Raw genomic sequence first — 24213 nt, forward strand, 5'->3', positions numbered from 1 at the left:
AGTTTGAGGACAGAACAGTGCTTACTAATTGGTTTAGTACTGTTTTTGTTTTTAACCATAAGATTCTTTTCTTTTCAGCATGTTACTTTAAAAAGATTTACTTATTAAACCATTTCATATATTTAACTTTTTTCAATAAAACATCTCCAGTCCTATAGTCTTATGAACTCAATTTAACAAAGCCTCAGCCACTCCAAAAAGGCTTTCTAAATTCTCCCTACAGATAGCAATACTAGAAGTTAATGTTATGAAGTAAAAAAGGATAGAAATATTCCTCTTCTTTTTTTTAATTTTAAAATTAACTAAGGCATCAATATATAAACCCCGTCATCGATAGGTTGCATTCAGCTCTATATCAACTATTTTCTTTACATCAGGCATACTGAATTTTTCAAGGTAAAAATGAAGCACCTGGGTATAAATTATATGACTCAATAAAGTTCATTTCCTTGCTAAATATCTCTGATAGTAAGGAATTTAAAAGCAGCTCTACTAAAAATACTGATGTATCAAGATATGGCCTTAATAATATGAGCTTCCAGAAAAAGAAATGAATACAAAGGGTGTAAAAAGCCTTGGCCTTCAATATAATTAATTTAAAAATAAACGCAATAAGGTCGAGGGATAAAACTTGATAAGGATCCATGCAAAGCAACTGTCTTAAAATGTAAGAAAAATATAAAGGCCTCAACTCCTAGATCTCCAAAATATAACAGAAGCTTCAGCCACTCCAAAAAGGCTTCCTGTACTGATAAGAGACTACTAAATTATTACATAAATTGTGATTTAGTGCATACGTCTTTCTTGTGTTTATTTTATTCAGAGCTTTCTGATTGAGAATGCAGGAGTCACAACAGGCCCATCTATGTTTGCATGAATATAAATGCACTTCAAAATATCAGGAATGCCGGGTTTAAACAGCCCTATGAAAACTCTCAGAAGGAATGTAGACCCACTGAAAGACTAACAATACAAGTTTAATTGCCATAATGAAAAACTAGAACTTCAATTCTTTCCCCTGACGACTGGGTCTACAAGTTGCACACAGTGGCCACAGGTGACTACTGAGATCTGAAGAGGAGTGAGTGTTGATAAGCCCCGGTTGGGATCAGCAGGGTGGGGGGGGGGGGGGGATGAAATCTGAGCACCAAATCAAAGGAAGACAGCAGAGACAGAGGAAGCAAGGGGGAAGACAAGGCAAGAGGAAGGAGAGTTGATGGAGGGCCCAGGAATGAAGTGGGGAGGAGGGCTGGGAGGCAGGGGAGGCAGGTGGAGGAGGGCCAGGCCAGCGCACCAGGCCGGCTGGAGGCAGCTGACCCCGCGGGAAGGCGCAGGGAGGGAGCCCGGGGAGGCCAGCAGCGGGGCTGGGAGCCGGGCGCGCACCGGCCCGCCCGCCCGCGGGGTGCAGGGGGAGCCAGCGTGCACCGCTGCTTCCGCAGGACTTCCTGCGACAACACGCCCACAGCCGGGTGTGCAGCGCGCGTGGTGGCGGCTGCAGGCCCCGATTCCTGCGCGAGCGGACACCCGGACACACACAAAGCGCAGCCGCCTGCGGCTGCAGAGGCCGGGCCCCAGCCCGCCAGCAGCCTTCTTCCAGGGCAACCGGCTCCTCGCGCCGCGGCTTCTGGGGAAGCCGTGAAAATGAAATGGAATCCTATTTCTGCTACTCATCTGCGGTTCTGATTTTTTATTTCTCCTTAAAAAAAAAAAAAAAATCAAAGGAAACAAACAAACAAAAAAAGCTATTTTACTCTTGGCTTTTAGTTTTGTGATGATACTAACCACCAAAACACGCTGGGTCTTTATAGCTTATTCATAAAATATAAATTACTTCTTTTTTTTTTAAATTAACCCAACAGAGACAAAAAGGCAGATGACAAAGGGTGGTGTGTTTTGTTTTGTTTGTTTGTTTTTTGTTCTTTGGTTGGTTGGTTGTTTTTTATGTCTGACCCAAACCAACCTATCCAACATAAAAAGTTTGTGCTACACACAGAAGCCACACTGGTCAAGGCCCCGTTGGCGCAGGAGTTACCCAGGAGGGCAAAACTACTGAAGAAACACAAAGTCCTGAGCGTTAAAGGGACAGTACCACATCTCCTTGTCATTCAACAACGTCCCCCTTCCAGGAGTTTGCTGATCGCAGCCTTTTTACTGTAAGTGAGCCAAGAAGAGGCAGTTACTTAGACTAATACGATTTTTTTTTTTTTTAACCAGGAGATTGCAGCCATCTCTATGGAAAAGAAACACAAGTAGAATGTGAATTATGACTACAGCCAGATTTTAAAATGCCCCATATATAAAGGCGATGGTTTTATCTCTGACAATGAAGAAAGGCAGATGAGGGCCCAAGGAGAAAGCCTGGCACATGCGAACAGGAAAGTCGCCTCGCTTTGAAACTCCTGGAATACACAGCAACTCCATACCTGCTCACACCTGATGAGAAATAAAGGAGAAGCGCTTACCAAGCCTTAGCACTCCAGACAGTCTGCCTGGGTTCAAATCCTGGTTCTGCTGTTGCTACCTGCCGTAGCCCAGGCAATGCATGCAAACTTCCCTGAGAAATGAGGAGGACTGGGGTCCTGTTCAAGTGGAGAAAGTAGACTTAGCAGAGTGCGCAAAAAAATGGGAGCCACGACCCTCATCTGAAGGTGGCCCCAAGTAGAGGGCTGGCTTCGTGAGAAGCAAGCAGCCTTTTCCCCTGTCGGCCTGGTTCACCCATGGCCTGGGGTTGCTCTCGCTTTTCCTGAGGGATCCGTGCTAGGTAGGCATGGACCAAATCAGTGTGCTGTCGCTACACGCCGCTCGCTCATTTCTATGCAAACTGTGTCCAGCCTCTGGGCAAAGTTTGCATGCCCTCTGCTCCCTGATTTTCACAAGTGCAAACACGACGACCGACACATTAATAAATGTGCTCCTTCCCATCGTTAAAGGGCACCTCGCAGCTTCAGTAGACAGGAAACTAGCCCCGTGCACAATGCTGTCCAGCTGGGAGACACAGGCGTCTTCCACAGCGTCCACTCCCCCTACGTACAGTCTGATAAGGAACGTTTTCATGGAGCCAAAACATACATTTCCTTCCTCTATTTCTGCACTTAGCAGACATGAGAGCTGGAGAGTCATGTCAGGGATTATGAAACTGCAATGAAGAGATTTCTGAGCCACCAAGACGACCAGAACAGCAGGACTAAATTTCACTTACTCACTTTCAACCAGAAGTATGCACCCCTTCCTTCAGTTGTGGAAAAGTACAGAGGATTTAGAAACCCCATGCTAATTAACTAGACTGTTCTCTTCCTTGAAACCCTGTCTACTGTCAATTAAATAGTTTGTAAAATGCAGGCAGATATAACTTTTAAACATCCAACCGTCTCCTTGAAAGGATTTTTAAAGTTGGTGATAGACATAAGGTGAATCAGAAAAGTATGTTTATCAATGCAACTAGCTAAGGCTTCTAGAAAGCTTTGGAATGTTTTATTATTAAGGGAGAAATGGAAAAATGTGAGTCTTATAAGGAACGAACTGTCCTAGAAGTAAAGAAATTCATTAATTAAGTCTTCTCCTTTACTTATTCTTCATAGTTCTGTGTCCACACAGATTTGGAAATGCACAATAATTCTTCAGAGCTGTTTAAAATAATATTTAAGTGCTTAACTGATTCATATATTAAATAAAGGGACTTCCCAATTCTCAGATTAAGGGAATATTTTTAGTTAAAAAAAAAAAACTATAAAGAGAAGACCAAGGATATGGTCTTTAAAAACAAAAACAAACTTCAAAATTGTTCCTTCACTTTTCAGATGAAATTAAAAGTGATTGTTAAAACATTCAAAGAAGTCTCAGGCGTTCTTGTTCCAACATGAGAAATGTCTCAGCAGCTATTATTCAGTTATCACTTTACTGACCATCTTGCTTGGAGCCATGGGTATTAAATAGAGTGAAGTGGATGCCATAAGCCTGGGCATCCCAAACCAGCATTACTTACAGTTCTGTTCAGCTCCTGACAAACCCTATTCATCAATATCCTTGTTCGAACTTCTGAAGGTCTACATTAACCTTGTTCCCTCAGCGTCCAAGCATTGGATCGCTTACAGGTAACTTTCATCGGGAAGCCAATATATAAGCCACCGTCTCAAACATCACAACACAACAACATTTGGGCTGACAAATGTCCAACACATAGAAGTTAAAACTACACATTTCCGACTCATGACCTTGGAGCCTAACACTGTCATCCTTCGTGTTTTCAGGCTACATCATTTATCACTTGGCATCTTTGATTACGTTGTAGTACCTCAGATGCAATGTCAGTAAAGCACACCAAGGCACTCTGGGTTTTCACGTTTCTGTAGTTCGCAAATGTATTCGGGCCTCCCTTTGCCTCAGTTTCACTGACGCTGTCACACTTGGTTCAGTGATATTAATCAATAAAAGACAGAATTTGAAAGCACATTTCAAAATACACTGTGTTAAGTCACAGCCAGCAGTGTTATACTTCAGGAAAAAATACATTAGGGCAAATAGGCAACATCAGATAATAACCCTTCTCATCTCTGAAACCCGACAATACAATTTCACAATTTTCTCAGCACCTAAAAGTCTTATACGCTTCTGGACAAAGCCTTCTTCCCCCATGTGCCAATTTAATGCAATGCTTTTGAGAAACCACCATATCCAAGGCATTGTAAAGAGAACAAAATTGAGCTGAGTATGTTCTTCCTCTCCTCAAACGTACAAGGTGTTTAAAACTAAAGGAAATGGAAAGGCTTTCAAAAGAAGAAATACATGGCCCGCCCAGGTGGCTCAGTTGGTTGAAGCATCATCCCATGCGACAAAAGGATGAGGGTTCAATTTCTGGTCAGGGCACATACCCAGGTTGTGGGTGCGGGTTTGATCCCTGGTTGGGGCGTATAGGAGAGGCAGCCAACCGAGAGATGTTTTCTCCCTCTGCCCACCTTCCTTTCTCTCTAAAATCAATAAACATATCCTCAGGTGAGGATGAAAAAAGAAGAAATATGAAAGCCAACATCCGAGGAATAGATAGAATTGGTATAGTTAAGGTTGGATGAAAGGTATTTCTTAAAGGGAAAAACATGAACACACAGTGGTTTGGGAATATTCTGGGACTAAGTACTACTTTGAGGATAGAACACAAGGTGTTGTACAGATGGAACGGATAAATTGGGAGCAGAGCTAATGATGGTTTATAAACAAACTAGAGGCCCGGTGCATTAAATTCATGCACTCGGGGTGGGGGGGCACATCCCTCAGTCCGGCCTGCACCCTCTCGCAGTCCAGGAGCCCTCGGGGGGATGTCTGACTGCTGGCTTAGGCCCGCTCCCCGTCACCAGGCTTCTGGCTGAGCGGCGCTCCCCCTGTGGGAGCACACTGACCACCAGGGGGCAGCTCCTGCATTGAGCGTCTGCCCCCTGGTGGTCAGTGCGCGTCATAGCGATCGGTCATTCCACCGTTCGGTTGATTTGCATATTAACCTTTTATTATATAGGATACCTACGGCATTTGAAGACCACTGACACTGGAACTCAGAATCCAAGTTAGGTTTAGAGGTGAATGTGCTGGGGTTCTTTCATTCAGATCAAAAGCTGAAAGCATATAATCCTCAATGAAAAGTGTGGAGATGAAGAGGAAAGTCAAGGGCAGATCAGAACACGTATGGCAGGAACCCAGTGCCCCAGAAGCCCAGCCAGGAGAGATACCCAAGAAAATGGCTGGCAGCATCCAATACATTTAAGAAATGCAGTCAGATGGAAAGACGATTGGGCTTGGCTACCATAGGCCTCCGGGATCCTCGGTACAGTGTCAATAAATGGAGGAGCCTTGGCAGAGTCCACGTAGCTGAAAAACGAAGATGTACGTGAAGAGAAACCCAGATTCGAGCTTTCAATATTTTCCCTACTCTGGGTTTATTTTTATATCTGAGTAGGTTTATCTTTTATCTGGGGAAAAAAAAAAAAAAGACCACATTCCATATCTGGCTTAGGAACACTCTAATTAATAAATCTCAAAGAGCAACGTTTTGACTTTGTGCCATGCCAAGTACAAGATGAAATCCATCTGGAAATAAATAAAAAGTAGCCTTTTGTTTTGTTTTACCTTGTATTTTTCTAAGCTGTCAAAGGAGATATATTCAATATTTGTCAATCGTTTCCTAAAATCACTCCAGTGCGGAAACCCTAACCTATCAATCAGCTTCAGTAGCCAGCTATTAGCTACAGAATCGCAACTGGATTTTTCCTAGATTCCAAGAACGCTCCATAAGCAACTACAATTGGATGATCATCCAAATGGGCAGAAGATAAATGCCATTTAACTACCATCTATAAAACATCCAGGATAGTCTTTGCTCACAAACATGTGCCATGAGAACAAGCATAAAACGGGATATGAAATATAAAAAAGAATATGTGAGAAGAGGTTTACCAAAAGTAAGGGAATATATTAGCAGAGTTGTGATTAAGGGGGAGCAAAAGGAAATTAACTGCACACTACTAGTAATTTATCACGAACGCAAGTCCCTTAATAAATGGCAAGAAAAAATGAAATACAAAAAAATCTAATTTCAATCTTTTCTGGATTTGACCTATAAGTCAACAACAATAACAAGAAGTATATTCTGATCAACAAAGCCCAGAGTGAGAGCCACTGTAAACTTATTTTGGTCTTCAGTGACAAAAGTACATGGTTAGATTCCAATCTCCTAAAGTAAAAGAAGAAAAAGAAATTGTCTGTATATTGGGGGAGACACCAATAATTTATTTAGGAAAATAAATTCTAAATAAATTAAGAAAAATTAGGGCAAATTAGACATTCATAGCATTTCCTATGGTTCTATCGGGTATACATTGGATGTAAAATTATAATCACAGTCAGGGTTTAAAAAAATGAACTATATAAAGAAATAAAAGCCAAAGGAAAAGATGGAAAAAATTCCTTGATAGTTATGTAAGAAGAATAATGGGAGGTTTTAGCCTTTCTCTGTACAATATGCTTACTACACACAGAAAGAGATTTTATGTGAGATGACCAGCATAATAGTTAAAATGGCTCCTTAACCCATGTTAGAAGAATTGCTTTTAAATGTTAATAATCACTCCATTACTCTCTGATCTCATTGATTATTTCTACCTGGCTGAATATGATTATTTTCCCCAAGCAAACTGTTTCATTTTGAAGGAAAAACTATTCACAGCCACTGTAACAGGTTTTCACCTGAAGAAACATTAATAAAACAACACAACCAAATTAAAAACAAGCCTGTCCTCTGGTTAAAATACAAAAAGTGGAAAACCCAGACACATAAAAGGCAACCTTTGCAAGTCAACATGAAGTGGGGTCAAATCAAACGCTGGACCAAACCAGCCCATTTCTAGGGTCTGACACACCTCCTCCAAAGCCACTTCTGCAGCTGACTTGAAAGACTGTGGAAAGTGTCTTGGGTCCAACATCTTTCTGCGTGGACTCTACCACGATTCTTTAAAGCAAAAAGGAAATGACAGTAGCATCCAGGATTGTAAACTGTAAATTTCACTGATGGGGGGAGTTGCCTTAACCCTTTACATTATACAATATAACTATTAACACTGGAAAAATGACAGAAAAACAAACACAAGAAACAAGTAAAATACCTCAGATATCCAAGAAGAAAATTTTTTCCTGTTTTTCCAATGCAACAAAGTAAATGATTTAAATTTGCTTAACTGTAACCAATAAAGAAATGTTAACTGCATCCATCGCGAGGTCACAGATAAAATATGGAACGTTACAGAAATTCTTTAAAAAACGGCATCAAATTTCTATTTTAAAGTATTTTATTTTCACTACATTTAGGCTGAAGTGTATCACTCAAAAGACAGGATTAAGAAGAAAGGCATTTAAAATAAATGAGGTTCCTTTATTATTCTTCTGTTAATTTTTATAAATGCTGAGGAGTTTATGTAAAATGCCACAAATAATTTTTCAACCACATTTTAATAATTAATTGCACATTCAGGCCTAATCTCACAGATGCTGTCTATAGTTTTCAACCAACCAAGGGACTTATGGCTGTTATAAATAAAAAAAAGTCCAGTTTCTTGGAAGATAAAATATCCTTAATTCAAATGGACCACTTTTTTTAATTGGTCTCAAAATAGATAAATGTTGGAGGCATTTTAAGCTAAAGGGAGAAGAATAATGCAAACTAACTTCTTATTAATAACAATTTTATAAACAATTCTTCAGTGCCAACTGGGTTTTATGTAAGATAGTCCAAAGAAGCTTCTATCATTTAAGTGTTTGAAAGAAACAGTAAGCCTAGATTTTCTGCAGTAACTTTTAACCTTCCAGGATAATGTCTAAACATTTGATTCCCCTTTCCTCACAAGGTATTGATAGAGAAATACTATGAATATACCAACTGCTTTACTATACGATCAATTCCCTGCAGCATACTACATTCTAATTCTATTCTCATATCTATCTACAAAAGGAAAAAGGAAAATTAATGAATCGCAAACGTTAGGCAGATTTCCTCAACAAACATCAAAGCTGTCTAGTGTTTTATGTACAAATGAGGATGGTGACCAGACACAGGTTCAAGTTCATTCCTTGATCTAAGTAGCTATATGATCATGGGAAATTCACTTAATCTTCAGTTTTCTTCTTTGTAAAACAAGATGATTCTGCTAGAATGGATAGTAGTTCATGTCCCTTCTATCATTCAAAAGAAAGCATGATCCTTATGACCGCTCTGAATAATACCCGAATTAAAGAGACACAAAACCTAAATTTGAACAGCAGATTTTCAACAGACCATTCAAAGCAAGTTCAGCCACTGAGAAAAGAAGTGTTTTATTGGCCAGGGTCTATATTTCTACAACAACCAAAAAATAAATAAAAATACACACACACACACACACACACACACACACGTATGTATTATATATATTTAAAAGATTCGAAAGTCTAGATCCATTATTCCCTCATGGGAAGCAGGGCATTATACGTTCACACACATATGATGAACTATGTGCCCATCAGCAAAGCAGATGGGGGCCAGGTTTCAGAGCACAGGCGTAGAACTAAGAACATTCTCTCACACTCTCAATCTGAGCTCAAATAGGTGCTTAAATTTTTATCCATCTCCACGGTTTTATTGACGTAACTAAATGAAATAAAGAGCACATATTATTGGGCTCAGAAAGTTTGCTCAGATTTTTACATGATCATCTTCTGTCAGATTATTTCTACAATGCTGTTTGTGCAAATAAACCCTAATTGCGAAAAGAAGAAACAATCTGGGGAATTTTTTTATTCGTTATCTGTATCTAGAGGCTTTGATTGAAATCTAAAAACGCTGGCCCAGCTCTTCCATTAGATTTCAAATAGGTAAATTTTCTAAAATTATCCTTTCGAAATAGCACATTTAACGTGATTTGAAGTCACCACATTAGCCTAATTGTGCAACGTGGTTTTGATGACACTGGACCCGACTTTTGGCAAAATGTTATCCTGACATCATAAGGACCCAAGGAGGGTGTGTTTGGTTGAAATGTCCACATTTCTACCAGTGGAGACACCAAAATACAGTTAAATACACTCCACCAGGAGTGCAAATTAGGCACTCTCTCCAAGTCAATTCCACCTTCAGTGAATAGCCTGGGTGATGTGTCAGGGATACTAAGTTTGCAATGTTGTATCTATTTCCGGATGCATTTATTCTGAACAAAAATATTTGTCAACAGGCTTTAAGACGAGTGTGCAGAGCTGTTGTTTCTTCAAAGTAGCAGCCTTATTTGTTTTACACATCGCTATAATTTAAGGATGCAAATCATTTTAAACAGTCGTTTGCACAAAATAAAATACAGGCAAAACCAGAGAAAATCTTTATACTAAAAACACCTTTACACTAAGATATGTCAGATTAAAGTCTTCATTGTATATACAGATTTGCTTTTAACCCTGTGCATTCGCGGTATTTAATTTTTTCTTTTTACTTTTGGAATATTCCACAGGAATACCTTAGTTGATTTCAAAGGTGGTTACAATATTTTTTTCTTTTTCCTTCAATCACATTTTTAGATACAAATTGCCTAATATGCAAATGAGAAATAACTAAATGTCATGTTATTTTACACCATTCAGAATTTTTGCAGTTACCTAAAAGAATAACTATATGATTTTCAAACACCAATTTTTGAAGTAAAAATAAAAGTATGCAATTAACATAAAAAAGGATTTCTCCATAGTGAATCCTTAAAAATGACCAAAATATCTTATCATAGGAAGCTATGGAAGGTGAAATGAAATCACTGACCTCTCAATTTGATAGTTCAAATGAGTTTCTAAAAAGATAATGCAAAAGAAAAAATACAAAATTAATTTGCATCTTATGGGAAAGAACAAGGATTCTGTAATAAGAAAACCCTAAAAAGATGAAAATTTTCCTCTCCTTTCTGAAAAGCTTAAAAAAACAAAACTAAATTATTTCAAAATCAATGGACTACAAGCAATCCAAGAGAATTTGGAAAACATTTCTCTAAAAACCAATCCAGAATGCAGGATGTCAATTTGGAAATAATGGAAGCATATTTCGTTTTCAAATTTGAAAACTTTTAAAGACAAAAATTCCAGTTAACATCCCAGTGATTAACTCAGGGACTGGTTCGCCAAGAACAACTTTCGGCACTTAAAACGTAAAACTGTCAGTTTCCTCTGCTTGGAGACAAAACATACAAAACGCAAACATTCACTGCTCTGTTTTCCTAGATGTGAGAGACAGAACTAACTTTTATAAAAGGTGATTGCTCTGAATATTTCTACCTGTTATTACATTTATGCCCTAGCTCCCCAAAATCAGCTACAAATTCCAAACCTCAGAATCATCCTTAGCAGATGGCTACTACTCTAGTACATTACTCCCTAAATCTTGGTGGAAACACAAGCACTTATTGAACTTTGCTAGGGCTCAACGTACAACTATGTTAAGCTGCCAGTGCTTGATGTTATTGGATATAAGCTACCATAAACAATAAAACTCTTTACCAAAGACCCCTAAGGGCTGATAACAGGATAGTTGGCATTCTATTTCTTGCAAATCCAAATAAAGCATACTGACGGTGAGAATAATGTAAGTACTCTCTTCCCTGAACCAGGACACATTCATTTCAAGCATCAGCCGTGATCGACTTGTCAGATACATATTTATAAACTTGGACTACAGAGTTTGGTAGCAGCACTGAGTAACTAAAATTGTCTTAATCTTTTTGCCAGAAATCTGTCAGTTGGTGCTTACAATTGTTTCAAAATTATACCACTACTTTAATTTCATTCAATGCATTTCCTCAGACAAATAGGATGGTAAAGGCCTGCTTGCAACAAATCAATAAGTGAAATTATTTTACAGTGTATGCCTTTCCTCTTCTTATACTACCCCCCAAAATAAATATTATAAGGAAATGTAGGCAAAAAAAATAAAAAACCCACAGCTAGCACATTTTTCCACTGAAAGAAGAAATACTGATTTCTCCAAAAACTGAAATATTAGATTCCCAACGAGAAAAAAAAAAAAGGAAAAAAAAAAAGGAAAAAAAAAAAAAGGTAATAAAGCATGGCAGAATAATCCAAAGGAAGCAGGCTTGGGCTCGGCATTATTTCCCTTAGCATCCTGAAATGAACGACATCACGCTGCCCGTGATCTCTGCTTACTCTGAAAACCAGCCAGAGGATTTTCAAAAAGGAAAAATTCGAGTTGTGCTTTCAAATGCCAAATTAACTTACGGGACTTCCACTCCTGAAGGAGAACAGCAAAGTAGCGCACCAGAAGCTAGAGAATGCTTTTTGCCACGCAAAGCCAGAACTGATGCGTGTGACCCCAATGGGGTTTATCTAAAATCCCCACGTACCTCAGGCAAAGAGGTTCAAGGTTTTCTATGTCAAAAATATACAAATAAATGAAGCTAGATATAGCAATAGTTCCTTACGTCATAATGGAGTGTACAGTATTCAAGTCCCCCTTTTCTTCAGCTCTCTCTCTTTTTATATAGGAACCAAAAATGGGAAAAACCTGTTTACACTCATATCTAACCTCCTAGTCTCCGTTTGTAATCTTTATTGGTCTCATTTTAAAACTTTTATTATTATCACTGATACATCGAAGTATTCAGGAAGTGTCAATGGCATGTAGACATAATTAAACGTGAATAATGATATGCTGAACTATTCTTGGAGGAAAAAGTACAGGACAGGTGTGTACAAAAGTGTAACACTAAAGCGTTAAATGTTTGACAGAGTGAACGTACAAGATCATGAACACATATTTACACATAAAATGTGTACATTATGATTCTTACTACTGGCCTAAAATTTTACGAGTGGCAGCTTTCTTACTGAAAGCTTATCAAATACAAAGAAAAAGTAAATAACTAGGGCACTCTTTCAACATCATAAATTGTCTTAAGAATGGGACATTTAAAGGTAAAATAAACAGTGATGAGATAGAGAGTAAAATAAACTGTTCATTGTAATTTAGGTTAAGATGACAGTGGCTTTTTTTTTTTACAATAATTGACCACATTTTATATCCAATGAATGTAATGCAAATTCGCTCTAAAAATAAAGGAGAAACATCTTTTACTCTTTGCTTATACATTTACAGAAAATACTGTTTTATGTTACTTATTACTTGGATATGTAATTGCTTTGGCCACTTGTACCTAAGCTGTTTTCTAAAACTTACCTAAGTTTGCATAATTGAGGAGCAACATTTGCAATCATTTTTAAAAATAGTAACTTAAAGACAATATTAAACATAATCATTTGTTTTTTTAATTTATAATTTAAATTGATTTATTAACATAAAAAATCAGCCATCAAATACAGAAACACATGATTTTAAAAGATCTCAAAGGTATATCTACAAATAATAAAGAATTATTCATCATTTAACAATTACACTAATATTTGAGGAAATTTATAACATGGGCCTTGATTCCAATTAATATATATGTGATCATTATTAACTACCAACAGTTGAATGGCATTCTTAAAAGAGTGAGCTGGATTCTCTTTCAAAAATATTTAATGGCATCAAAAAGTAAAGCAGAACCAAACACCAAACTATCTTTTAGAAACTTGCATATAGTGGGGACTACTTCATAGTACTGAGACAAAAACAGGCTGCTGTATTTATTTCTACATCTTTCAGAGCTAAGGATGCTGTGTGGATAATGACATCACAGAGAAGACACAAGTAGAAGTTGGTTTTTAATGTGTTTTGCCAATCTTGCTGTCATTTCAGAACCAAAATTATAATTAAATTAACCTCTAAATCAGCGTGGGGATGCATTAAGTAATTAAAATGTGTATTACAAAGACTAAAGTCATTTCAAAAAATAGGTAATATGTTAAAATTCCATTCAGTGCCTGTAATGCAAAAACATTCTATATGAGTGAGACTACAGATATGTGCACGTTCATGTACACAGTAAATTAATATGAAGCCACAAATCCATATGCTGCACTTGTGCATAGCTCAGAGAAAAATAAAGCTAAAACTAGATTAGTAATGCTTGATGCCTCTGCACATGAAGTATATCATGTAATAGAGAAATTTAGATTCCACAAACAAATTTCTACCGCATATGTTCACACTGTTTATAGATGTATCTGATCTCAGACATAATAGATACTTCTATAAGGAGAAATCAAAATAGTGATTCACAAGAATTCACTGAAAGCTATGGTATAAAATCTAATAAAGAAGCACATTATATTATAAATGTTTCTTGATTTATAAGTTTCATAAATTCTGTTCAGATATAACAAATAAAAAAGCTCTAAAGCAAAATCTCTTATCTCTTCTTTTTTCAACAGCTAAAATATATTTAATGTCTAAATAGCAATTGTGTTGTATCTATCATCCTATACTGCGTTCCTTCCTGCTTATTATAATACTCAATTTAATAAAATAATGTTAACGCTTTTTTTAAGGCTTGAGACATAAACATTCGATAATATGAATATGCTTATTATTCTTTACAATACTATGCTACTCACTGCCGTGAATGCAAAGTAATTAACAGATGAAAAAATTATAAATGCAAATAAATGAACCATGCTCCCTTCAAATAAAAGAAAAAAGAAACAAAATAAACCAAGGATACTTGAATATTTCCTTCTAACACTACTATAGGAGGCTTAAAGAGCTGACAATGAGTCATTTGTTTATTCAAGTGTTAAATAAATTGAATATATAAGTTAACTTCTGACTTACTTAAAAGTATTTGGAACATTTTCCAGAGCCTATTTTGACTGTGTCAATCACCTAGATACCAAAGTTGTTGTATTGTGTTGCCTGATGAAATAGGACATACAGCAACCCTCAAAACCAGTATTACAAGCCCGGCAAACAAGCATCACAATTGGGTGACGCACAGAATCCATCACCCTAGGGGGGAAAATGCTATGGTCATAGTATGGAGTCTTTACATGTTCTATATTATTTCTACATAACGTTTTGAGATGACAGAATTGTAAACTGTAAAGTACCGTCCCATAAAAGGATATATTCAGATATGGCACCATCACTTAACTGCTACTCTCGACAAAAATTGGGCTTTGAAAACATTATCTTAAAATATGCTGAATGGTGGCATTTTGTTTTATAGTTTTCTGTCATTTCTTAAATTTCTTAGTAAATTCAGAGGTGATATTAGTATTGTGATAGTAATGGCTTCATTACTGTTAAACTCCATACTCATTTCAAACTTCTAGAATTTATAAAGTAGGTCATGTATCTCCTTAAAAGATTCGTGTTTAAAGAGTAGAGTTAATGGCTCAGCATACTAAGACTCCACCATCAAGGTGTACCTACGGATTATCAGTCCATATACATTACATGCATAACACACACATACAATAGCATGCACACAGAGCAGCAATAATTTAAATACAGAATAGCTATTGTGACTACTTCAAGCACTTGCAGGCATTCACACTGCTCGATTTCTCTCACATTGTAGATATCCTACCACCCCAAAATTGCACAAATCAAAATGTTACCTTTGTTCAAACAACACTGCAATTCATTATATAACAGAAAGTGTCATCCTTAATGGCTCAGGATCCAAGATAGTGGTGGATTCTTGGAGCAGAAGTGGTGCCGAGTGGTTTGAGGCAAAACTGAAACATATTGTTTAAGTAAACCTTAAGGGGAGGGGATCATATGCGCAATTGATGGATTTTTTTTTTATGTCATCTTCCACAAAGCCTCTCCCACCCCTCCCCGCCTCGGAACAGTAAACAAACTGCTGATATTAAAGGATGGCAGCTCTGAACACCTCCTCCTCCCCCTTTTTTTTTTTCCTTCTTGCTAAACTTTATTACTGTTCCCTCAGTTTTGAATAAGCCAACATTCATTAAATAAAAATGCATTAACAGAGAAACCCATAACTTCAAATTTCGGATTGAAAACTTGGAGGGGGGGAAATAAAATAAAGCAAGACTTACTTGAAGACACTCTGATGCAAACCAGTTATAGCTTTAAGTTTCTAAAGATTTTCCTGACAACTCCTTAAGGAAAGAAGTAATTAGCACAGAAAGAATGCCTCTGATTTGAACTCAAGTCTACAGTCCTCACAAGAAAAGCTGAGGAACACATAAAGGTAAATCAAAACTGTCAAATTTCTACGAGAGAACACCTCAACTTCCCTAAATATGTGGAGTGGTTTTTACGACCATTATAAATGTCTTAAAAGGCGTTTTAAGCTATCAATGTGAAGCCTAATTTTCAGTATGTATTATTTCTAAAATATACTCTGTTTGAAAAAAAAAAAAATCTCAGAACGAATTCGGGGTTAAAAGCCAAGTCCCAGATAAGTAACCATAAGATTTCAACCTTAGGAACAATTCCCATCAGCAATGTTGCTCAGTTCTGGCCCATCAAGTGGGGCAAGGGCCCCATTTCTGGGTGGGGTGTCTTTCCCCAAGGAAGGAAACACTGGCACAAATCTCTTTGCCCTCCTGAAAGACTGTCCGACTTGCCAGCTTCTGAAGTTGCCCTGATGTCAATCAACATCACCAAGATGTCTCCTAACTGGAGAAAGTTCTGTTCGCCTGCGCAAGATCAGGAAGAGAGAAAATGACTATGGGGAAAAAAATGGAAACCTAAAAACACTGTGTAATTAATAGGGTTAAAGAATGATCAACTAAAATTGGGAGAGAGGGGAGAAAAAAAAACACGCCAGCAGAAACAAACTGACCCTTAAAATGAACGTTTTCCCTCTCAAAATATATTTTGGTAAAGTTTCATCTATTTTCCTTCCTCTGCACATAAAAATGATTAATGTCACAATTAAACTTCCACAGTTCAGGCTCTTGCTAACAGGTGTAGCGTTCTTTATATAAACATATTCACTGACCTGTCGCCATTGATAATCTTAATTAATTCATATTGGTTGAAACAAAAACAAATGTTCTTTTCCAAATAAGAAAGAAATAACGCAACATAAATACCCACTTCTCCCCAAAACCCCGAAACTGTTTAAGTTACGGTAACCTGAAATGCACCAGCCATCACAGAGAGCGATTGGAGAAATCCGGCAGTGTTCAGCAGGAAAGATTTTTAATAACAGATTGAAAAACAAGAATAAAAATAACTACATCAACAGAGCCTTTCTTCCTCAGGCCACAAGCCCGTTCTTACTTGAACTTTTTTTTTTAATGGCATTTTGGCCACTAAAACCAATCCAGAACATTATTAAAAGTTAAAAGCTACCAATTACTTCTGTCTGTTCTTTTAAAGCAAAGTTTGGCATTACGTCAGTTGGTTTAAAGAAAACAAGAAAGAGAGAAAGAGTAGGAGAGAAAGTTTCCTGCTTGTATAAACTAAACCACCAGGGAAGGTGTCTAGCCACTTGTAAAGTATTTACTGCAGGTTTTTAAAGAGCTAGAAAATATTTAAAAATTAAAAGTTTTCTCTCATTTTTAATGAAACATACTTAGGAACGAAAAAGCGTAGCCTTCATGTCTTCTTTGAAGTGTCTGGATGTTATTGGTATTTCAATCATAGCTCTCAATCATAAAACGATTTCCAATGATGCTTCAAATTGAAAATACATAGATAATTTCATCTTTGTTTTGCTACTTATATTTGTGCTCTTGAGAAAAAATAAAAAGTGGGTTGACAAAAAGTAGGCATTGCTAAGTGACCAGATTTCTTCATCTAACTCTTTACAATTTAAATTATTCTTATCACAGATTCTTCTTCAAATTCAGTGAGGTTTCTTTAACTCTAAAAGTTCTCTTTCTAACCTAAATCGAGTTCTACATTATTATACCCATCAGAGAACCAAACCAAAGACCAACGAACTCCATTCCCCGGGATCAGAGAACCACCGGGCGATAGGACAAGCCTAAAGAGGACCATGAGACCAACCCTGGAGACATTAGAAGGGCCCTATACAATTCATCAAATATCCTACACAAATAAACAAACGGCTGAAGACGCACTTCTAGGCAAGGACAAATTTTTTAAAGTGGCTATTCCCTCCCTCAGTAGCCCTGGTTGCTACTGAACAGTAGTATAAAGCAACACTTGGCATTTTGGCATATTTACTTTAACCCACTGGTTAAAGTTTTTAGGAGATACATCATTTTGATAATTACCAACACTCTGCTCCATTTTTTTTTCAATGTAAATGATTACAAAGTGCATTAGACTCCTCTAGACATAAGAATTACAAGTACCCTTAGAAAAGCAGGTTACATTTCCACTTGGCAAAGGCTACAAGAGTTCCTTCATATTTTATCTAAGGGGGAACCCTACAATTCCATAAATCACGACTATTCAGAAACAAAAAAAAATTCACTTCTTTCTGTAGGATATTAAAAGAGGAATGTAGTTATCGTAAGGTAAAACCAAGTCTAGATATGCTGCCATTAATTTCTCCAAATTTCAATAAAAAAAAATAAATACGAGAAAGGAGTAAACAAGACTCAGAAGTAGTTATCAGGGGTATTAGTAGTTATAGCCAGCAAAAGGGAGAGAGAAAGAAACCGCAGTTACCTGAAAGCTTCTCCCAGGATGAACAACAGAAAGCAAGTCCATAAAACTTGGCTGCTTTTATCAAATTGATTGTAACTTGTGAGCTGCCCTATTTGGGACAGAACCGTCTGAGTTTATAGTTTTCTTTGCCTGCCAAAAACAGATGCAGACTACCACACTAGCTGTCCTGCGGAAACTAAATTAAGCAAAGGCAAATACCAAGTGGAAAGTTGTCAGTCTGTTGAATGAATGGCTTCATTTTACACACCAGAGAATATCTTAATAAGAATATGTTTTAATGCGCACGTCATTTTATTTTAAGTGCATCACTTATTTCAAAAGTAATAATTTTCCCTTGAAACTGATGACAAACACCTGCGCTTAACTTTTTTTAAAAAGTCTATTTTGCTTTACACACAATAGCATAGTATTGTTATAGTATTGTTGGCTATTGAAGGGATATTAAAGTAACAAAATATAAATTTCATATATTTGTATTATGGAAAGCATTTAAAGGCCAGTTACCAATATTTGTGCTCATTTTTAATTCAAAAGGAAGCTCTAGCTCAAAAACAATATGCTACAAGTTCTTTTAAAACTTTCAGTAATGTTTATTTACTTCAACAAAGAAGACAGCCGTTTATTAAAACTTATCACCTTTTGGCATTCTTCATAGAAATATGCAGATCCTTAAATACAAATTGTGGTATTTCTCTCTCTGCCTCTTTCTCTCTCTCTACACACACACACACACACACACACACACACACACACTAATAATAATCATAATAATCATAATAACGATAATATAATAGAAACATCATTGAGATACTAGGATCTTAAAAGCAGCTTTTCCACAGCTGCATTCATTTCCCTGTTTTGAAGGTTTTCCTGATGAATGAAGATTTCCTTATGTGAATTTGAGAGACCCTACACTGCGGAAATCAGAGTCAACTTAAAAACAATATGACTTAAAAGAAAAGTAAAAATAATACTGAAAACCTGGTAGGGGCATATGGACCACACTTACGATTAGCACACTGATAGAGAGTCTAACCTGTTTTTAAGCAAAATTTTTGTAAAATCATTTAAAATATTATCGTCAAAATGCTGAGGTCTAAAATCAACTCAGACTTCTCAGCTCCTAGGACGCTTTTCTCCTCACATTTAATGTTACCTTGAAGACACAAAGGACAGCATCGAAATAGCAGCAGAGACCCTCACAGCGTCTAGAATTCCAAGGGGTGACAAACTTTTTTGTAAAGAACTTGTCACGTTCCACTATTTGCTGGGAGAGTGTCAGATTTAGTTATTAGTATGTGCGGGAAAGTATTCTACACACACATATCCTAACATACAACAGATATATCGGTAAGCCGCAAACATCAGCTCCCGGATGGGAAAGAATACTTTGCCAACCGAGTATTACTGAAGCTTCGAGAAGCCTCACCTTTAGAGAAATCAAGTCAGAATGATGGCAATTCAATTATATTTCCCCTCAGAAGCTTCCTTGCCTCATGATTAATATCCAGAAACAATCGTCAAACTTCAGCACGTTAGTGGCCCTGTCTATTAAACCGAACCTTGAGATGGTACATCCCAGGGCATAACCTTAAAGGAAAGTTTAACTATCTGAGGAGGGAGAAGCTCTCAGAACGATATTTTTGACTTCTTAAGATGAAGCATGCGATTAATAAACTTTCCCTTGAAGGTAAAAAAAAAATATATATATATATATATATCTCCTCAAAATGTTGGTATCATTTCCAGACTGTCCTGTCAGCATCACAACTTACAGGAAATGCTTCATCTTCCCATACAAACCCTGTATTTATTCACAACCCTGGCATACTTGGGGGAAGAAGAAGAAGAAGAAAAAAAAAAAGCCCACTCCATTTTAGAGCTGGCTGGCTTTTTTTACACTAACCGGTGGAATATCTGAGAAAGTGTTCTAAGCAAATGAGCAGCCTGTAAGGAACTTGACAACAGTGAGTTCAGAAACTTTCATTCTCATGTTGTCCACGTCAAGAACTGGCTGCGCGCATTACTTTCCTTCGCTGCCCCTTGCATTTCTAACGCTGGCAGCCTTTTCCGAAATGATCAGCTTTTCCTAAAACCGGCAGCAAAGGAACATGATGCCAGCAAGATCCATAGGTTTTTAACGTAAAGAGCTGAAGGGCTTTGAAGACTGGCTGGAAGGTGCCTATCTTATTTTTTTTTTGCCTTGAGCCACCGAACGTTTAGCCAGCAACCAGGCCTAGAGTTACCACTTCTGGGTGATTTTTGTCTCGGGCCCTCTCTGGGGTTTCCCCCTCTGTCCTACGTAGCCCTCCCAGACCCTTTTCCTGTTCACCTGGTGCGTTTACGGAAAAAGTTCAATGACTCTACAAAAAAAAAAAAAAAAAAAATGTGCAATGAATCAGGAATCGGCCTAACTTCTCTGCGATTTAAACTTCTCCGCTAAGCTTCTCCACTTCACTTACCTCACTGCAAAGTCTAGCCGTGATTGTCCAAAATAGGGCAAGGAGGAATATCCTAGCATACTGTGGGTTCATCCTTTAAGATCCATCGCTCTGACCCCAAAACTTTCCTAGATTATCAATTATGAGGCCTAAAAAAAGACAGGAGGAAGTAAAGCAAGACCTAGCATTGAATAAGCCCAAGATTCCCACCCCCCAACCCCCTGAAACCCACCAGTCCTTCTGGCCCTCTAACTTCCATTGCTTTAGAGTCTTAGGGCCATCAAACTGCAACTGACTTCCCAGGGGGGCTGGGGGGGAAACACCACCATCGCACGCAGGTACTAGCAAAACAAAACCCAGAAAAAAAAAAAAAAAAAAGCTTCCCCAGCCACAAAAACAGCTTTGCACTTCAAACAGCCTCACCCTCCAGTTATTCATGGGGTCCTGCAATCCTGGCGTTCTGTGAGGGGGCAGTGGTGTCTGCCTCGGCCTTTCCACCGATGCGTCTCCCCAGAACCCAAACAGGAACTAGACAGCAGGCGAAGCTGCGCCCCGTCCGCCCGCCCGCCCGCCCGCCCGCCGGGATGTCCCACGGCTGTCAGGCGTGCAGTCACCGGCCGGGGTCCGCTGACCCGAGACCCCGGGCGCATCGCAGGGGAAGCCACCCCTGCCCCGGCCCCTGCGGAAGCGCCCCGGCTGCAAGGCCCTGCCACATGGCACCGCGGGGCACGCACCCCTCGGTCCGGCCGCCCTGGGCCGCGCACAGGCGGGTGCATCGGGGGGATGCGACCAGCCTCCCTCTCCAGCCCAGCTGGGCCTGGAAGGGGAGGAAAAAAAAAAGTTTGAAGCCTGGCTTTTGCAAACTCTTCCAAGCCAACGCCGCCGGTCCTGTGCTGTTTTCCCTACTTTGGGGACCACGCGAAGGCCCCCCCCTCCCCGACCCTCCCGAGTTCGCCCAACTTACTACTCTGCATGCTGGTGCCTAGTCTGCTCCCCGCTTGTCGGGAGCCCCCAGAAAACTTGCAGCGGCGGCGGCGGCGGCGGCGGCAGCGGCCCCTCGGGTCCAGCCACCTCCAGCTCCTCCGCTGCGCCCGGTAGGAGAGAATTAAAAATCAGCCAGAGAGAGAGAGAGGGAGAGAGAGACAGCGAGGGGGAGTGGGGCTGCGAGGGGGGAGGGGGCACCGGCCCGAAACTTCTTTTTTTGGCAAATGGGGATTTGTTTTTCCTCCTCCCCGGCGGCTGAACTTGACCCTCCTGACTCCAGGGGCTACTGCAGTTTGAAGTCGCTCCTTTCCAAAGGCTCAGACGCCTCTCAGACCCACCAAGAGGAGAGGAAGGGAGGGAAAAGAGAGCAGAAGAGAAGAAAGGAAAGAAATCACACGCGCAAAAAAAAAAAAAAAAAAGGAAGAAAGAAAATGCATGTGAAACCCGAGAAGCCTGCGCTTGGCTTTCTGCACACTCTCCCTCCGCTGCTTTTTTTTTTCTCCAAAGAAAGTCACTTTTAATTCCCAGGGCTCCCCGCTCGCGATCGCCCACATTTTGCGCACACACACGCGCGGGCGCAGCACTCGCAGCGCGGCGCCCGGCCGGGCCGAGCGGCTCCCGCTCCCCCCGCCGCCCGCCCCGCGCGCCCCCCGCGCCCCGGCCCCGCGGCCGCCCGGGCCTCCCCTCCTTACCTGTTGATTAATCGTCAAGAACACCCTCCGCAGCCCGAAAGATGGTGGCGCGGCGGCCAGAGCCATGAACCGTCTTCTGTTGTTTGCAGAGTTGATCTTGGATTATTTGGGGGGGCGGGGGGGGGGAGAGAAAGGTCTTTCCTGCCTCCCCCCCTTTTCCTTCCCTCCCCCCTTTTATAAAAAAAGAGAGAGAGAGAGAGAGAAAGAGCAAGAGAAAGAGAAAGGAAATAGAGCAAGGATGTGCCCGGTGCCGGGTGGGAGAGGGGAGGGGGTGTTGTTTTTTGTTGGAAAAAAAATAATAATAATAATGCGAAGGCGAGAGAGCGATCGAGAGGACGCGGGGTCTGGAGAAGCGAGCTGCACCTAAAAGGAGGACGCTTGAGATTGCCGTGAGATCGGGTCTTTATCAGAAATGTTATCGCTTGTCAGGACCTCAGTCTCCGCGCATTACGTCAGTTTCAAGACACCAACACTATTAATATCAAAGGAGCCTTCGCGGAGGAAAGCGCCACCCCAGACCGAGCTCCCTTAAAGAGACAGCGCGCGTCCCCGCGCCGCCGCCGCCGCCGCCGCCGCCGCCCCGCCCGGCTCCGAGCACCCGCCGCCGCCGCCGCCGCCGCCGCCGCCCGCCGGGACCGGCCCCGGCCGCGGCCAGCCGGCTGCGCGAGAACTTCGCCCGAGTCTGAGCGCCGCAAATGAGAGCGGCGGCGCGGTGCAGGGACCCGGCTACCTTCCCGCCCCGCCTCTCCCCCCTCCTCCTCCTCCTCCCCCACCCCCACGTGTGAACGTGCGGGCTGGAAACCCGGGAGAAACCCCGAAAAGCTTTAGGAATAACGTGGTGAAAGATAAGGACTTACCTTGGGAGGGGGTGGGGTGGGGGGTGGGGGCAGGTGGGGGCCCGTGCGTGGCGGCCAGATCGAGGGTGCCCAAACACTCGGAGATGCTCTCAGGAACAGTCAGAAGAACTCTTAAAAGTGCCTTTTACCTTTTGGGGTGTTACTTTGCCTTCTCCCCTCCCAATTAAACGACGCAGGATTTGTGTGTGTGTGTGTGTGTGTGTGTGTGTGTGTGTGTGTGTGTGTGTGTGTGTGTACGAGAGCGCGCGGCCCCTCCCCCGCCCTTTTTCTAGGGCATGGAGAAGTCTTAGGGCACCTAGTCCGGTGGTCTGTGTTTCCCATGCATTTGATGGCAAGTGAGAATGAGAACTTGAACTCTATCCTGAGTTGGAGAAGTGCAGACTCAGGTTGCTAATGGTTTTGTGGGCTAGGGGGGAAACTAGCAAGCTCTGTGGGTGCTTAAGTGGGGTACCACAAAATAGATAAAATGGGAACATTATTCAAGTAGGGCAAGATTAGTACCTGCAGCTCTTTGGAGTTATGGTAGCAGATAAGGAACACTGAATTGAGCATGACATTTCTCTTGACTACTTCACATCTCCAAATACTCTCATTGTTAAGTGAAATTCTCTCAAAATAAGTTACTGCATTAAGCCAGGTAGGTGTTTTGTTTTTGTTTTTTCCCCTTTTCTTTATTTCTTTTTTTAATTTCTAAAAACCATCAATGATGCATATGAGTACCATGACAGGATCCAAAGTATAGTAGATGTTAAAAACTAAGTAAATATCTCTTGGGAGTTTGGACTTCATTTTCTTCAGTTGGGTGACGTTAAGTGGCATGTTTTTCCTCTAGTGAAAATCAGTTTAAACTAATTTTGTACTAAAAGAAGAAACATCCTTCCTTCTCCAAACTGCAAAATGATTAAAATTAGAATTTTAGAGAGGTACGTACAATCATGAATCCGTAAGCCAAAGATGAAGTAATTTACTCCAAAATATTTTTTCACTAAATGATTCTTGCATCTTTTAAGAGAAAAAAAGCTAAGTGTATATTTTGAAACATACTATTATCAGAAGTGAAAAAGCCAACCTTACTGCTTTAAAAAAAAAAAAGATCTTTATTCCTAGTCAGGCAGATCTGTGATTCTTTTTTGTAGCACTTTTATTCCAGAATTTTGGTATCGTGTCCCAGACACTAT

The 24213-nt window shown here is 39.9% G+C and overlaps 1 protein-coding gene across 5 annotated transcripts in view; it reads right to left on the minus strand.

Moving 5' to 3' along the window:
* TRPS1 (transcriptional repressor GATA binding 1) overlaps positions 1–22670 on the minus strand; it is a 235116-nt gene extending 212446 nt beyond the window's left edge. For 2 of the 5 annotated variants that reach the window (XM_079796027.1, XM_079796024.1), the window contains exons 1-2: positions 21467–21573; positions 20524–20651 (exon numbers count right to left, since the gene is read on the minus strand). The gene's annotated coding sequence lies outside the window, so the exon portion shown is untranslated. Of the gene's footprint in view, positions 1–20523; positions 20652–20925; positions 20999–21466; positions 21574–22178 lie in introns of those variants that run through there. The other 3 variants (XM_079796028.1, XM_079796025.1, XM_079796026.1) reach the window with 2 other exon arrangements.
* Between the last annotated feature and the right edge of the window lie 1543 nt (positions 22671–24213).

This window comes from Cnephaeus nilssonii (assembly GCF_951640355.1).
Source record: "Cnephaeus nilssonii genome assembly, chromosome: 18".
Taxonomy (NCBI): domain Eukaryota; kingdom Metazoa; phylum Chordata; class Mammalia; order Chiroptera; family Vespertilionidae; genus Cnephaeus; species Cnephaeus nilssonii.